The 18,416-nt window shown below is 37.0% G+C and overlaps 1 pseudogene across 1 annotated transcript in view; it reads right to left on the reverse strand.

Annotated features, from left to right (window-relative positions):
* LOC309870226 (pregnancy zone protein-like) overlaps nucleotides 1-18,416 on the reverse strand; it is a 58,657-nt pseudogene that overhangs the window by 18,567 nt on the left and 21,674 nt on the right. Inside the window, exons 10-15 of the transcript in view lie at nucleotides 12,936-13,085; nucleotides 8,245-8,393; nucleotides 2,878-3,106; nucleotides 1,627-1,782; nucleotides 1,153-1,242; nucleotides 606-657 (exon numbers count right to left, since the gene is read on the reverse strand). The product of the transcript in view is annotated as a pregnancy zone protein-like (transcript). The remainder of the gene's footprint in view (nucleotides 1-605; nucleotides 658-1,152; nucleotides 1,243-1,626; nucleotides 1,783-2,877; nucleotides 3,107-8,244; nucleotides 8,394-12,935; nucleotides 13,086-18,416) is intronic.

An 18,416-nucleotide genomic window follows, 5' to 3' on the forward strand; every position in this document is an offset into this window, starting at 1 on the left:
TTTTATATTTTAAATTGGTCCTTCTCAAAAGACAAGAACAGTGTCATATACACTACAGATGTAAAACTAATACTAATGTGGCAATATAATTTAAAAGCTACAGCTGTTTCTTAATGAAATGATAAATCTCTAATGTAAAGTATTGTTGTTGCTGTTGTTGCTGTTTTTGGCCATGAAACATTTTTTCAGTAAGAAGATTAGAAAATGCTGTATGTTTCATCATTAACTATTTTGGAGAATATCACTGTCATTCAACCTTATTATGACTTTGCTGTCTTTCTACGTAGACTATGACACTCTGAGCTACTATATCCTTATTGGTTCATGAGCCGTCCCTGGGCTATGGAGGTAAAGGCAAAATGTAAAGGCAAAAAAAAAACTCAGCAAGTCCTAATAATCTTGTCCACACCCCTAGGTCATAATAACCCCCTCTCTTGGGCTCAGGGTCCTCTTCTGTAAAATGCATATAAAGAAATACTTATTGCTATGTCAAATTTAAGGGAATATTCTAAAGATAAGGGGGAGATAACATGTATGGACATGCATTGTAACTTGACATACCTATCCCTGGAAAACATTATTCTCACTATGATTATGAAGATGGCCTGAAATGCAGGCCATAGAGTTGAAAGTCTTTTCTTGTTCAATACCTTCAGGCTCAAGTGAAAAAAAAAAAAAAAAAGGAGAAAAGGGATAAACGTCCAGGTTTTTGAAGGATAACCACAGGTTCATTGCTTTGAAGGGTGGGGTTTACACTAAACAATCTTAACACCCTACTTATCATCAAATTACTATAAATCCATTAAACTCTGAAGAACCTTGGAGACCAGCAGAAGATAAAATGAGGAATAATAAGGAAAGATAATCAGAGGTAAAAAGTATAAGAAATAAATGAATCTTAGAAGGGATGGAGAGGTCAGGAAAAGGGACTAGGTCTGAAATAATTCATGAGAAAGAGTATTTATGATAAGTTAGCCAAAAAAGTTTACTGTAATAGTTTCAGGGCAGGACATTCCTTTAGTCTTATCAGGTGGATTGTGTGGGTACGGTGTTAATTATTCTTTGTTAGTCCAAGAATATGGTCATGCTGTTTCTCACTGATTTTATTGTTACAGTCTCAGAAAAGTATTGAAGTGGTTCAGACTGACTTACCTCAACCAACAGGGTTTTGACGACTGTGTCTTTTCTCCCAATTTCAGGGACCTCAGCAATCTCATTTCCACAGAGCTCTGGGGAATGCCTCTGCATTCACTGAGAAATTCACATTCCTTAAAACAAAGAATGTAGAAAAAAAAATGAGCATCCATCTTGATAGCAGTCCGAGCCATCCCTAACAGCTGAAAATGACTGTGCTCTGTAATCACCTTGAAGGGCTGCCCTTTAAACTTATTACCAGCTGGAATAGGAAATAAAGCTGAAAAAAACTCAAGGCTAATGGACACTGAGTGTTCCTGTGCCCAAGTACAGCGCTTGTGGGGCCCAGGTGCAGTGGGAGTACTGGGAGGAAAACACTGTGGGTAGAAATCAAAAGAAGAAAAGACCTAACCTTATGGAATTATATTTGTGGGGAAAAAAAAAAGTGAATGTGATGTCAGTAGTGTTCAAATATCCACCACCCTTGTCCACTGGAGAACCTTTGGGGGAATGTCCCTTACCCAGAGTTTTAGGAGTCATCATCCAAGACAGGGTTTGCCACTCATTTGCATAGATGCGATAGGATTCTTCTTGCTTCTCATTTTGGGATTGTAGGAAGGTTGGAGAAGTTTTCAGTTCCACACTGACCTATCACTTGCAAGGGAGGTAGAGGGAGAGAAATTACCAGAATATGTTCAGAGAGACAATGAATGCAGAATTGGGGCCACAAACGAGGTGGGGCACTAAATTGGGATTTGGACAAAATGATGTCATGTAAGCTCATGCATGCTTTGAGAAATATGAGGATGGCAATTATGCAAATCAAGGATGATTACTTACTAGGAGGATCTGACCTTTGCATTAGAGTAGACTGGAGAACTCTGCAGATGAAGCAGTGGGCAGGAGGGAAAAGCACAAATGGTATATTGTCCTTGGGAGCACCACCTACTGGTTTCTGCTTGTTGGTTCTTACCTCTCATGTCTATTTTTCCCCTGACTTCCTTCTTACCTTTTCCCACTTGCTACAACAGTTACCCCATGTCTATTATGTGCAAGGCATAGCAAATTATGAAGAGTATGTAAGAAGTTCCTGACCATGAAGATACTGTGTTATGAAGGGGATAATCTATATACAAAAGTGTGACAAAATTTACAAGGAAATATGTGCTGTAAGAGAAGTTACAAGCATATTGTGGGAGTTTAGAGATGGGAGACCTTGAAGAATGACACTCATGGAATTAAGAAAACTTTGAGTTTTGTGTCAGCATCAAGGATTTTCCTGGCAAAAAGCCTATCCTACAGTAGAGGATGTTGTAAGATTCAGGAAAATTTTTCAAAAATGCATGTGAGGGGGCACCTGGGTGGCTCAGCCGTTAAGTGTCTGCCTTAGGTTCAGGTCGTGGCCCCAGGGTCCTGGGATTGGGCCCCACATTGGGTTCCCTCCTCAGCAGGAAGCTTGCTTCTCCCTCTCCCACTGCCCCTGCTTGTGTTTCCTCTCTCGCTGTGTTTCTCTCTGTTAAATAAATAAATAAATAAAATCTTAAAAAAAAATGCATGTGTTATGGAGATCCATAATTTCAACCTGTAGGTCAAATGTCATTATGTTATCTTTCTGATCATGTCTTGCTTGCTTAGCACAGACAGTGTTAGTGTATAATTCTCAGAATTATCTACATTCTTGGGAACAGAATCAGGAGCTGAGGGAAAGAAGTCTTTGATTCTCTTCACCCTCATTTTTCTTACCTGGATGGATTTGGGAAGGTGGTTGAGGACAGTGGCCTTGAGTGTGAAGGCCTCTCTGTGGATCACAGAGTAGGGCATTGTGAGCTCCCCAAAGAAAGGCTGGAAGGCTCAGAAGGAGGCAGGAAGAGAGAGACCAAGTCCGGTGTCATTGGACAGACAGAGGGCCCCTGCCTTCCAATCTGTGATAGTACCAGGGACTTTTACTCCCACTTCTGCCACCCCTGATGAGCTGGGGGAAGATAGAAATGTGAAGAACAGAATGTGAACAGGTGAAACATCTCTTCTCAAGTGAAAATCAGTATGTGCACATGTGTCCATTAGGTAATGTATTGGCAAACTGAGTTGGGAAAACAAAAGGTACTAAATGCTACCTCTTTCCCTTATCAACATGTCTGTACTTTAAAGAAAAATATTTGAATGTGATTCAGTTTGGTTCTTAAACTTCCTTCACTGTTGTATGATCTCATAAACCAGCATACTTAAGAATCATGATCCAATAAGCAGACCATTACATTTATATAGCTTAGTGTGTTTATGTGCATATTCTAATATTATTTATGGAAGTCTTCCCCAATGGCATTAGGCAATCTAGCATCTGGATACTTTTAGTACCCATATCTGTTTCCTGGCAGTCTCAGGAATAATTCTTTCAGAATTGCTCATCTCTGAGATAATTTTACTAATAAACCTAAATAATAAAAGCACTTTTTAAGGCCCATCCTGAAAAAATGAGAGGTTAAGACGATTATTTAGAGCTTTTCAGAAAGATTATTCTTAGAGTTGAAAATGTGGAAGGACCCACATTCCCTCACCCACAGCAAATGGAGGAGAATGAAGGTACTTACCCCCCCACTACCAAATCCCAGATCTAGGTCTCAGGGAAATAAGCCGGTACTGTTTCAGAGATTGGCTCGGGATTTGGCATATTTTTTGCGGACATGATATTATATGAGTGAAACTGAGGAATATATGGACCTGCTGCTAAACCTGCTATAAAAATAAGGGAAAATTATAATCTAATTGAAGAAAAAGCATCCATTCATTTCATGGTGCCAGTGTGAGATTCAGAAAAGCAAATTTTTTTTATAGTGATTCTGTTTATTGAAACTGTAATTCAAATGCAAACTTCCATTTTACATACTCTTACATTAAAATGAATAAATTCCTTGCTGTTAGTGAAAAAAATATCTTCACAATGCTGTTTGCTTTGTTTCTATTAATATGTGTGTCAACTAACAGAGGGGAGAAATCAGATCTATTTTTCTCTTCTCTTTTTAAAAAATTATTTTTATTAACATATAATGTATTATTTGTCCCAGGGGTACAGGTCTGTGAATCATCAGACTTACACATTTCACAACACTCACCATAGCACATACCCCCCCACTAATGTCCATAACCAACCACCCTCTCCCTAGCCCTCCCACCCCCTAGCAACCCTCAATTATTTTTTTATGAGATTAAGAGTCTCTTATGGTTTGTCTCCCTCCCGATCCCATCTTGTTTCATTTTTTTCCTTCCCTACTCCCCACACCCCCCACCTTGGCTCTCAAATTCCTCATATCAGAGAGATCATATGATAATTGCCTTTCTCTGACTAACTTATTTCAGAAGAGCAAATTTTTAGTATTCCTGCTCACATTGTCTCCCAAGAGTTGTAGAACTTTGGAAATAACTTGTTGAGCCCTTATTCTTTAAGCAGAAAAGAGTCTTTGTTGAAGATAGAAATGCCATGTTTCCTGGAGATACCATAATTCTATATTGAGTGGAGACTCAGTGGATAACAGGATAATAGGACAAGATAACTTGGAGTTGCATTTATGGTTTGTGGGAGAAATAGCAAATTGCAAATGGCAATATCACAGAGTATTGTTTCCTCTATGAAAAGAATTGAGCAGGAAATGCCAAACTCTCTTTCGGCAACGTATGTCAGTTGTTTGAATTACCAATGGGGTGAACAGAATTTAATAATATTAACTCTTTGCACTATATTGAAACTTGGAAACCCATTGTTCTCTTGATAACAAGGCTAGAACATTAGATTTTATTCTCTTTATTCTTGGGAAAGAGAAATGAAAAATTCATGATGCTAAAGAGACATTTACATTTGGTACAGTTCTATGATAGAGAAAGAAATTACTTACTAAGTGAGAGGGTAGAGAACTAAAGATGAAGACTTTCTGGTTCTTTTTTGTTAGAAATCGTGCTTAATTGAATTTGAGTGAGGCTCTCCATCCAAGTACTCCATCTGATATTTCAGAATTGCCTTTGTGAAAGAACATTTATAAGGAAAAACATTACCAGATATTTCTCCTCAATATCTCTCAACTGTAAAAAGCATCAATCATAATTTCTTTAAATAAATATCATACATCTTTTTTCCTTCATGTCCTTCTAAGTGGTAGCCATCTCTATCTCTGTCATTGGTTTCTCACTGATGTTGCTCTATTATCTCTGTCTTTACTCTTAGGTTGAATAATGGAAACAGATTATTAGTACTCAAGTTTATCTAAATGGATGGTGCATCTAAATAAACTATTTTCTCTTTCCTGCTCCAGATGTCAAAGGCCCTTCAACTTCTCCAGCTATTGCAGTTAATGAAGAATGGCTTAATGTGTTATTTTAACTCCATTTATTGGATGAAGACTGTATTTTCCTTATTGTCTCATTCTCAAGGTCAACTTAACTCTCTACTGATCCTTCCACAGTGTTTACATTAACATTTTATTCTTCTTTTATGTCACAACTCATAAATGCTACTGAAATGCCTTTAGATTAATTTTTTAAGACAAAATATTATTATTAGTATTATTATTTTGCTTCCTTTTCCCATCTGATTTAGTCAAAATGTGTTGATTCCTGGACACATTCTCTTATATTTTATTTCACTGCTGATCACAAAATACTTTCTCCTGGACATGCTGTTCATTGCTGTTAAAGGGTCACTCAGTCTAGCTTTGTAATACTTGTATTCATTTTTGACCTTTGCTACTCTCAAACAAAAAAGTATAAAAACTCAAAACTTAATTTTCTTCTAAATGTAGTATTTAGGTGATCTTATAAGGAACATATTAGATCATTTTACCCATCCCTTCTGAAACATCTTTCCATCTCATGCAGAGTAAAAAGTTAAGTTCTTACAGTGACCTATAAGGCCCTATACAATTTGGCCTCGGTTATTCCATTGATTTCACTCTCCCTTGATTCACTTCATTCTGACCACAATGGTTCCCTTACTTTTAGAATGTTCCAGACAAGCTTTCAGCTTAGAGTCTTTGAGAGACACAATAGTGTAGAGTTTAAAAAACATGGATCTTGGAGTCAGCCAGATTTGAATACATCCCCACTCCATATTTAAACTAGCTATAGCATCTTAATGGCTTGAGTTACTTAGTCTTTCCAGGTTCAGCTTTTCCATTTGAAAAGTGGTGATAACCATAAAAAAGAAAGGGATTGACTCATTTCACTTAGCACTACACTCTCTAGCTCCATCCATGTTGTTGCAAATGGCAAGATTCCATTTTTTAAAATGGATGAATAAAATTCCTAAGGCAGTCAGAGAAAGATAAATACCAGATGATTTCACTCATATGTGGAATTTAAGGAGCAAAATAAACAAGCAAAGGGAAAAAAATAACAGACAGACAGACAAACCAAGAAACAGACTCTTAACTCTAGAGAAAAAAACTAATGGGTTACAAGGAAGGCACTTGTGATGAGCACCAAATGATGTATGGAAGTAAAGAAATCACTAAATTCTACATCTGAAACTAACAAAACACTGTATGTTAACTAACTGGAATTAAAATAAAAACTTAAAGAAATGGAAATTACAAGGCCATGGAAATTTTAGTTAATACTGTGGTGATAATATATGTAAGTTTTGCAATATATGTAAGTTCATCATAGGATGTGTAGGTGGATCAGTGGTTAAGTGTTTGACTCTCAGCTTTGGCTCAGGCTGTGAACTCAGGGTCATGAGATTTAGTCTATGTGGGGCTCTATGTACAATAGCCAGTCTGCTTGAGATTCCCTCTCTTCCTCTTCCTCTGCCCCACCCCTCTAAAAAATAAAAGCATTGTATTAAACTTATATATATATATATTTTAAAGATTTTATTTATTTATTTGCCAGGCAGAGATCACAAGTAGGCACAGAGGCAGGTGGGGAGTGGGGGAAGAAGGCTGCCTGCTGAGCAGAAAGCCTGTTGTGGGGCTTGATCCCAGGACCCTGGGATCATGACCAGAACTGAAGGCAGAGGCTTTAACCCGCTAAACCACCCAGACACCCCAAAACTTATATATATATATTAAACTCATATATTACACGTCAGTTATGTCTCAATAAAGCCATCTACTATCTCCCTCTCATTGGTCTTCCAAAACAGAGTAAGCACTCCACGGGTATTTTCTATTATTCATGTTGCTTTCTATGACTGAAATACTCTTCTTCCAGATAGTCTATTATTTTCTTGTCTTCCTTCAAGTCTTTGCTCAGATTTCACTCTCCTGGTAAGATAATCACTGACCATCTTATCGAAACTTGCAACTCCTTTAGTCTTGATATTCCATCCTTTCTTTTAATTCTTCCCATAGCCTTTATCATCTTTTAATAGACATATAATATACTTGCTAATTTTGTTTACATTCTTTCTGTGTCCATTAGGATATAACCTTCAAAGCGGTGAAGATTCTTGTTCTCAATATTTGTTATATGGCCTTGGTTTTTGGATTTTAGAGTTGGTGAACACCTTTAATCCCAAACCTATAAAAATTGTGACTCAATACATTTATAAACTTGATTAGAATGTATGAAATATATTTTCCTTAGAAATGTCACTATGTGGGCACCTGGGTGGCTCAGTTGGTTGAGCGACTGTCTTGGGCTCAGGTCATGATCCCAGACTTCCAGGATTGAATCTCACATTGGGCTCCCAGCTCCTTCGGGAGTCTGCTTTTCCCTCTGACCTTCTCCTCTCTCATGCTCTCTCTCACTCATTCTCTCTCAAATAAATAAATAAAATCTTTTTTTTTTTTAAAGAAATATTCCTATGTAACCCCAATAATCTTAATGTTATATTAACTTCATGGAGATAAATAAACTCAATAAATATAAATAGAGTGGAAGAATTATAGACTTTATGGCTTATTAAGATTTTTATTACTTGTGGCCTTATGCAAATAAACTAAATATAACAAAAATCTTTCAATGAAATGGCAGAAGTTAGGTCTAGCCCCGGCTCTGACTTACCAACTGTTAGGCTAAACAATTTCTAAACTATGTATATAGTTTTATCAACATTAAAACTTTCATAAGCTGATACATTAATAAATAATAAGGACTTTACCTTTAGGAAGCTAGCTATACATATCATCTTCATCATAACTTGGTAAGGGAATATAGATGGCTCCTTTATGAAGGATGTAAGGATGGCTACAACTTGTTTGTTCTTCTTCCTGCTGGTCCAGATTTTCAGGGAAATCAGTAAGATCCTTCACAGTTAGCAGATTATACATCTGTAACAGTGGAGAGATCAAAGACAGTGCTTGTACCTGTTTTTATTTTGAAATATCCAGGGAACTGAGAGAAATATGACAATCATCATCAATCCTTTCTTTCTTTCCTTTTATTTTTTTAAAAGATTTATCTATTTGAGAGAGAGAGAGTTTGCAGGAGAGGCAGAGGGAAAGGCAGAGAGAATCCCAAGCAGACTCCATGTTAAGTGCAGAGCCCAACTTGGGGCTGGATCTCACAACACTGAGATCATGACCTGAGGCAAAATCAAGAGTTGGATGCTTAAATGAGTGCGCCTCCAGGTGCCCCCATCACTAATCCTTTCTTGAGTACTTTCAAGTTGTCGGTACGTTAGAGAGAAGTTAAAATTTTTGTTTGATTATTTTTAAGTTGTTTTTTTTTTTTTTTTTTTTTTGGTAGCTCTAATGATATAAAATCTACCTGGGAAAATGTTTCCAAGGAATAATAAAATAAAATTACCAAGGGTCAATGAAAATATAACTCTATAGGTAAAACTAGACCAAATATATGAAGGAGATCTAAATTGTCTCTGTGTTTGGTGAATGCTTAATACCCTGACAAATTTAGGTAGAATTATTGCAATCTATTAACCTTCCATTTCTATATGGCTTTGTTCTTGGATAGAAGAACCACATAGGTACCTAAATGATTATATATAATCTATATTCAATAGAACAATGTCTATACAATTGTAAATAAGGGCCACTTTTTTTTTTTTTTTTTTTTGAATAGGGATGACTTAAATGAAAGAACCAAGAATCCATAGAATGGAGCCAGGAGGCCTGGATATTTATTTCCTAAGCTGGAGTAAGACAGGTCCTAATCAAAGGACTTTGAACCTTTGGCTGGATCTCAGAATTGCCATGGATCAATTATGCCCATGTGACTTTTTCTCCCCTTTTGAACAGGAGTGTTAGTGTGCCAGTTCCACCACTGTATGCTGGATGCGTGGAGGTAAATAACTAAAGTATACTTTAGTTCAAGGCTTTCATATCAGGAGGAATTGCAGTTGAGGAACTACACCCAATAAACATCATCTGTACCTGGACCCAATTTAAATGATGAAATTCAAACTTTGAGCTATTGTTATTGGGAAATGAGACCTCTAAGAATTTGGGAGGAAAGTGAGTTTATTTTACCTGTGGGAGGATCATAAATCATTGGGAGTCAAAGGGTAGACCATGAAGACAGCCTCCAAAATTGCCCCACAACATCTCTACTTCCTGGTATTCATGCTCTTATGTAGTTTCTACCGGAATGAATGGGGTTGACATCTATAACTAATAAGATTTTGTGGAGTGATGGTGTATAAATTCCAAGGCCGGGTCATAAAATATATTGCAACTTTAGCTTTTCTCTTGGATTGCTTGTTCTGGAGGAAATCAACTGCTATGTTGTGGGGACACCCAGGCAGCCCTGTGGAGGAGCCAATGTGGTGAGGAATTAAGGCCTCCTGACAATTATATGATGATTGAAGCACTAGCTAACCTGTTGACATGTGGACTGACATGAGAGATCACAAGCCTTCAAATAAGTCACTTTGGGATTCTTAATCCACAGAAAGTGTACACAATAATAACTGTTTATTGTTTTAAACCACTAAGTTTGGGAAAGATTGCTCTATGTAAGTAGAAGACCAAACATAAACACCCTCCAAACTTCTTTATTTTTTACTTTGTTCTTGAGTAGGAGAACTAAATGGTCATATAAATGAGCATGCATCATCTATATTGAGTGAATGAATATTGGGTGAAAGCAAGTGATTTAAAGATTTTCACAACTTTAAGAACCCAAATATTCAGTTATGTTCATAACCCTTTCTTACCTCTATAATGTACAAAGCTGTGTAATGCAACTGAAGCAACTAATAATTTATATAATGACATAAAATGGGATAGACATAAAAATATTGAAAAGTAGACTGAATTCCATCAATATAAGCTAAAAAAACCACTTAGAACAGGCTACCATAAATACAGAGTGTATATATATATATATATATATATATATATATATATATATAATATATATATATTAAGCCGTTCCTTTGGATGCCTGGGTGGCTCTGTTGGTTAAGCATCTGACTCTTGATTTTAGCTTAGGTCATAACCTCAGGGTCATGAGATTGAGCCCTCTGTGAGGCTCTATGCGCAGTTAAGTCTACTTGAAATTCTCTCCCTCTCCTCCTCCCCCTGCTCTCTCTGTCTCTCTCTTTCAAATAAATAATCTTTTTTTAAAAAAGTAAGCTATTCCTCCAAAGAAAGCACCACGGAAGAAAATTCTCTACTTTTCAGGTCAACTTCCTCATGCCATCTTCTCATTCAAATAGACAATTATAGTCCGAGAAATATGTCTTTTATGTAAAAATTATTATGCTATAGGGAGATATTTTGACCTGTCAATAAAAGACAAGGTTGAGAAAAATGTTGATTATACCCTCCATTCTGAAGAATGTTCATTTTGATAATTAGAAACAGGATAGTGATTCTTGATGTATTTATCTTAAGGTTTTAAAATTTAATACATATGGGGTGCCTGGGTGGTGTGGTTGGTTAATCATCATTCTCTTGGTTAATCATCCTTCTCTTGTATTTGGCTCAGGTCATGATCTCAGGATTGTGAGATGGAGGCCCGTGTTGGGCTCTGTGCTCAGCAGGGAGTCTGCTTGAGATTTTTCTCTCTCCTCCCTCTGCCTTTCCTGTTGTGTGTGAGTGTGCTCTCTCTCTCTCAAAATGAATAAACAAATCTTTAAAGAAAACGTAAGACATATAAATGAATTTTGAGAAGTAGAAGCTAGAACAAAACCAGAAAGAACTTCAATATTACTGATTTTTATCCTCCAATATTTATAAGTAATAATAACTCCCAAATAGGCAAGTTGGCCAGTTGATCTGCTAAAATACTGATGCATAAACCTATGAAAGTTATAGAATTTGCCAGTGATTACTTTTTGACAACAATCAAATTCTAATAACATACCATTTTTCCTGCATTGTACTGAATATTTTAAAAATATGAGTAATCTGGTTTTAAATAGGTTAGAAAAATTGTTTCTGAAATTTCCCTTCCTTCTGATAGTTTTTTCTTCAAAACCCTATGTTTGAAAATACTCTTTCCTAATGCTAATCTTTCATCTTTTATTTTTCTGAGCTATATGTGATCTCTTATTATAGTCCCTCTAAAATGACAGCTCTCTGAGGACAAGGGCTATGATTGTTTACCACTATTTCCCCAGCTCCTAAAACAGACCCAGTACATAGTGTGCCTGCAAGATGATGGTAATGATGAAATTAAAGATCAACACGATACACCAAATATTATCACTGTGAATTAATATAATTCTAGAAAAAAAGAGAAGAGACTGAAAATTTTAGTTAGCTTGTGGCTCATCATTGCTGACAAAGCTTTAGTAGGTCATTTTTTTTAAGTTGAAGATAATTTGTGAATCATTTTCAGTTTCGTAGACCACAAGAATTTTAAGGATAGAAATAGTTAAATTGGCTGGAAGGTACAGGACTTTTGCCTGTAAATATCAATTTTATAAAAAGCTTACTTACTCCATTGACCAAAAATGATTTTCTTTTAGATATGATCCACATTATGTAATACTTTGGGAATGTATTAATTCTTTTCTCTTTTTTATTTATTTCTTTAAGATTTTGTTGATTTATTTGACAGAGAGAGAGAGCAAGAGAGAGCACAAACAGGGAGAGGGTCAGAGTAGGCTCCCCGCTGAGCAAGGAGCAGGATTCGAGCTCTATTTCAGGACTCTGGGATCATGATCTGAGCCAAAGGCAGGAGCTTAACTGACTGAGCCCCCCTGGATGCCCCATTTTTAATTCTTTTTTATTTTTAAAAAATTTTTAAGAATTAAAAAAATATATTTTTATTAACATTTAATGTATTACTTGCCCCAGGGGTACAGGTCAATGAATCATCAGTCTTACACATTTCACAGCACTCACCATAGCACATACCCTCCCCAATGTCCATCACCCAACCACCCTATCCCTACCCCCTCACCCGCCAGCAACCCTCAGTTTGTTTTGTGAGATCAAGACTCTCTTACGGTTTGTCTCCCTCCTGATCCCATCTTGTTTAAATTCTTTTTAAAATAAGACCATCACATAAGTGGTTAATTATAAAACACATAGCTTTCATTAATATCCTTGTAAAGCATGAATAGTTGAGATTTAGATTTGATTCTCTAGAGAAAAAAGAAGTTATGTTTCAGGGAAGAGATCAAAGCTTCTGGGCAGTTTCAGAAGCTCAGCTATGTCATTTATTTCTGGGTAATCTTGCACAAATCTCTCAAACGTTCTCTTTGTTTCTACAACTTCAAATGTGTCTGTTACTCCCTAGGATCTAGGGAGGATTACATGAGAAAATGTATGTGAGAAAGCTCAAGAAATTATAAAAAATTAGACAATGGTGACTATTTTTATATTTTACTCCCAAGAAGGGTTTCTCCTGCCTCCTGTTGCCTACCGCCCCTCCTGACCGAAAGGCTGCCGGAAACTCACCGAATCCAGGGACAACTCAGCCTTGGGCCTTTCGAACAGCACACTTTTGTCTACACCACGGAGGGCGCACAGGGACTGAGGAGAAGCTGAAACTCTCAGGTGGGCGTGTGAGGCCTGGAGACTTTGTGGTGGGCGGAAGCTCAAGTTCACCTGTGATAATAGAAGGAAAAGTCAGCCAGCAGGACTTCTACCTTTGCAATCCTGCAATCACCCACCTGTCCCGAGTCATCTTTACCTTAGCTTTCTAGGACTGCCGATGTGTCAAGCCGGGAGCCTCTTTTCTCTTCTGCCCTTCAATGTTGAAAAGGTTTATTCAGTAGCTCAGTCTTATCTTCCAGGCACAACTGATACTTGTACTGGTAAGGGGTAAATAGCTTGTTTCACTTTTAGAGGCCTGTCTTTACCTCTGATCTGTTACAAGGCTATTCTAGATATTTGTATTTGTCCTTCAGGTTTTTGGAACTTCTGAGTCTTAGCATCATACATACATCAAGCAATTGAACTAGTGGAGTAAAGCACCATGGACACAAGATTGAATTATGTTCGATATGTAGCAATTTGGCATGATTGAAAAAGTACTCTGCTAGGTGCCTAGAGATTTGGCTCTGCCACTAACTTGCTGAGAACCCTTAGGCAACTCATTTAATTTTCTGGACCTGTTTTCTCTGAGGTAAATGGACAACACCTATGGTACCATTTATTTGTGTTCAGCTTCATCTTGTTGGCTAGGCAATTTTCAATCTCAAAGCTCTCTGAATCTCCCATAACTTTGCCATCTGGAAAAATGGTAAAGACGAACAGTCAAGGTATGTCCAACTCCACAGGGAAGGGTAAGGAAAAACTGCCTTTTGAGGGGATGTGGAGAAAATGAGACAAGATGGTCATGAGTCAGAACACTGTTGCTAGATCTTAACCCAGTTTAGAACTGTACCTACATATTCAGTGGCATGATCTCTTTAATGTAATTCTAATTATTTGGTGAGATTAATAGGCTAATGTGTTCCTTTACAACTTCACTTGTAGAAAAAGTAAAAGTTCCTTACACTCAAGTCTGTGTCTGATTTTCCACTTAACTAAGACAGTAACCAACTTATGTAAGAATAGCTCAAGTTATTCTACATATGTATATATGTACAAAATATTTTATAAAGCCTGCTGGACTTAGTTAAAAATTATAGAATAAGGAACTTCTTATATATGTCATATATATAATGATATATACATACATACATTTATATAAATATATATAAATATGTAAAGATATATATAAATCTATATGATGAATAGAAACCATCTCATTTAGACTACAGGTCAGAGGTAATTCTCAATTAAAATACAGAGCTATAATTTGTAACATATAATCATAGAGCTCACTTTTCCCCCCCAAATATATGTCTTTTCTATTGTGGTAAAAACACACATAAAATAAAACTCACCATCTTAACCATTTTAAAGTGTAAAGTTCAGTAGTGTTAAGTATATTCACATTGTTGTGAAACGGATCTCCAAAGCTTTCTCATGTTGCAGATCTGAAACTATGCTCATTTAACAACTCTCCTGTTTCCCCTCCCCTGCCCTTGGTTAATGACCAAGGCAGTATCATGGCATTCATATTTTTGTCCCATTAAAGAGATCATGTTTTAACTTATACCCCTAAAGGAAATAAGTTTTTCTCTAACAGGAGGGTAATTTAAATCCTTGTATTGCCATGTCTGGTGTTAACAATAACTTAAAAATAGTTAAGAATAGATTGAAACATCACAAAAATAGAAAGAGAAGTTATGGCAGAATTTTTTTTTCAGAGAATATTAGAAGGAAAGTAACCTTTTAGTAATGAAATTTGTGAAGGCTTTGTCATTTAAAATCTGAATTCTGAATTCTGAATTTAAAACAGACTCAGAAATAGTTCTGAAATTAGTAATTTGCACCTTGATGTTAAAACTGCAGAATAGTATAAGAAAAGAATATGAGTAAGCAATGGAAAAGGTTTAATTTAGACAGACTGTGAACAGACCTGGTTCTTTTAACTAATAGGGTCAAGGAATTTCTGTACATCTTTACGAAGAACAAACTAGTAATTAATAACATAATTATAATGTGTCATTAAAACAGTTGTATTATAAATACTTGTGAATTCATTGAGTATATAAAGAAATTCCCTTCAATTATTAGCTGAGTTACTTGCATTACTTTTTTGTGATGTCTTTATGAAGGCAATAATAAACTCTTCCTCATATTATTATGTAGAGATCCTTTTCTGAATGATGCACAAATTAAAATATCAGGAAAGAAAAATCAGTTAAACATATAATGTTTTAAGACACTCATCTACTTCTAGAAATGTGTTATATATTCTATTATTATAATCTATTATATTTTAATAGAAAAAGCAGGCAACATAATGCACTAATGGGAAAAAAGGCACCCAGTGGGGTCCACTCTCTATATCAAACTCTCCCTATATAAATATTGGGGTAATTGATATTCAAAGCTGGCAGTACTCTTTAATGTTTAATTCAAACAAGTGTTAATTTTTAAAAATATTTTTATTCATTTGAGATATGCATGAGCAGTGGGGAGAAGCAGAGAAGCAGACTCCCCACTGAGCTAGAAGCCAGAAGTGGGGCTCAATCCCAGGCCCTGAGATTATGACCTGAGCTGAAGGCAGACCCTTAACCAACTGAGCCACCCAGGCACCCCCAATTGTTAAATGTTGAGAGTACTAATTAGTTCCTTCTTTTAAATTAAACACCTCCCAATATTATTTCAATATGGAAAATAAAAAATATAATTGATATTTTACTTTTCCAGCTTGATAGAGAAAGGAACTATAAAAACAAAGCAAAACAAAACAAAACTGTAGGGCACCTGGGTGACTCAGTCGGTTAAACATCTGCCTTTGGCTCAGGTCATGATCCCAGAGTCCTGGGATCAAGTTCCACAGGGAGTCTGCTTCTCTCTCTGCCTCTCTTCCCACTCATTCTCTCAATCTCTTTCTCAAATAAATATGTAAAATCTTAGAAAACACACACACACACACACACACACACACACACACACAGCTGTGGAAAAAATCCCATTGTTAAGTTTAGCTTTGAGTTGAAGCAGAGTTTGGTGAAATATTTCAGAATATTTCAGGCCTTAATTTCAGTTAATTACAAGAATGCTCATGGGTTCTTTTTCTGGTGATTTATATTCTGACATGATTTAATTGGGACAGAAAATAATCCTGGTTTCCTTTCCCCCAACTTATTCATGGAGTGCACTCAAATTCACATGTGAGTTTCCCCGTTTAATGCCTGCAGCACACACAGAATGCGTCTTCATTAAGCATTAAAGGGAGAGAGACTTTCCAGAAGGAATAAAGCTACTCCAGAGTCTGGCATAGGAAAAAAACAGTCCATCATTTTTTTCCTTCCCATTATCCATGATATCCATGATATCCATTAACTCTCTTCTCTGTAATACAAAGAACAAAGATGACCAATCCACGTTTATGTTAGGGTTAAAAAACAGAAGGAAGCTTAGATTTTCAGAAGTTTCTAATTTAAATGTCAGATAGAAGAAACACATTAAAGTGAAAATAAAAAGTGTCTTCGCAGAGTGCCTGACACACAGGAGGCAATCAAATGTATTTGTTGACTGTGTTGAACAAAAATAATGTTAGAGTCATAGGAGAATGTTTATTTTCTTTTGTGACCTTATTATAAAGGGATAATGGGAATAATATCCCCATTTGCAAACTGTCACTTAAGTGTGAGGCTAGATATGTTGGGAAGGACATGGAGGGACATATTTAAGGATACTCACTGTCTCCTAGTTCTATACTCACAACATCTGTTTCTGATCTGATGATGTTCCCCTTAGCCATGATCTGAAATGAAAATCAACAAAAAAGCAACCTTTTTGAACCCAACACAATTCTCAACATCTTACCACCAACATGACTGGCTTTTGATTCTTGAATCTCTGCTAGAGAAAATGACCTGCTTGAAAATGAAAAAAATCGAGGGGGAGGAGTCAAGATGGCGGAGAAGTAGCAGGCTGAGACTACTTCAGCTAGCCGGAGATCAGCTAGATAGCTTATCTAAAGATTGCAAACACCTGAAAATCCATTGGCAGATCGAAGAGAAGAAGAACAGCAATTCTGGAAACAGAAAAACAACCACTTTCTGAAAGGTAAGACCGGCATAGAAGTGAATCCAAAGCGACGGGAAGATAGACATTGGGGGGAGGGACCGGCTCCCAGCAAGCGGTGGAGCAATGGCGCACAAAATCAGGACTTTTAAAAGTCTGTTCTGCTGAAGGACATCGCTCCAGAGGCTAAACCTCCAGAGGCGAGCCCACGCGGGGTCAGCGTGGCCTCAGGTCCCGCAGGGTCACAGAAGGATCAGGGGTGTCTGAGTGTCGCAGAGCTTGCGGGTATTGGAACGGGAAAGCCAGCTACAGAGACAGAACCGACAGTAAGCTCACAGCTTGGTGTTACCTTGAAATGGTCGCAGGCTCGGTGAGCTCGGAGCGCGGCCGGAGGTCAGGCAGACGGGAGTAACTGGGCGCTGTTCTCTGAGTGCGCACTGAGGAGTGGGGCCCTGGGCTCTTGGCTCCTCTGGGCTGGAGACCAGGAGGCCGCCATTTATATTCCCATACTCCAGAACTCTACGGAAAGCTCTCAGGGAACAAAAGCTCCTGAAAGCAAACCCTAGCGGATTACTCAGCCCGGCCCCTGGTAAGGGCGGTGCAATTCCGCCTGGGGCAAAGACAGTTGAGAATCACTACAACAGGCCCCTCCCCCAGAAGATCAACAAGAAATCCAGCCTAGACCAAGTTCACCTACCAAGGAGAGCGGTTTCAATACCAAGGAGAGCAGCAGAATTCCATAGGAGGAGAAAGCAAAGCACAGAACTCACCCTACACCTGTGATTTCTCCCTGTGATTTTTTTTAGTCTTGCAGTTAATTTAATTGTTTTATTTTTCATTTTTTGTTTTTTTTTCTCGCCTTCTGAAAAATTATTTTTTTAACTTTTACCTTTTTCTTTTTTAACGTTTTTTAACTAGTTTGTTTAATATATATATATTTGCTTTTTTATATTTTTATTTGTTTTCTTTTTTTTAAATTCTTTTCTTTTTTTTTTTCTTTCTTCCTTTTTGAACCACGTTTTATCCCCTTTCTCCCCCCTCACGATTTGGGATCTCTTCTAATTTGGTTAAAGCATATTTTCCTGGGGTTGTTGCCACCTTTTTAGTATTTTACTTGCTCCTTCATATACTCTTATCTGGAAAAAATGACAAGATGGAAAAATTCAACACAAAAAAAAGAACAAGAGGCAGTACCGAAGGCTAGGGACCTAATCAATACAGACATTGGTAATATGTCAGATCTAGAGCTCAGAATGACAATTCTCAAGGTTCTAGCCGGGCTCGAAAAAGGCATGGAAGATATTAGAGAAACCCTCTCAAGAGATATAAAAGCCCTTTCTGGAG

This window comes from Mustela nivalis (genome assembly GCF_964662115.1).
Source record: "Mustela nivalis genome assembly, chromosome: 7".
Taxonomy (NCBI): Eukaryota; Metazoa; Chordata; class Mammalia; order Carnivora; family Mustelidae; genus Mustela; species Mustela nivalis.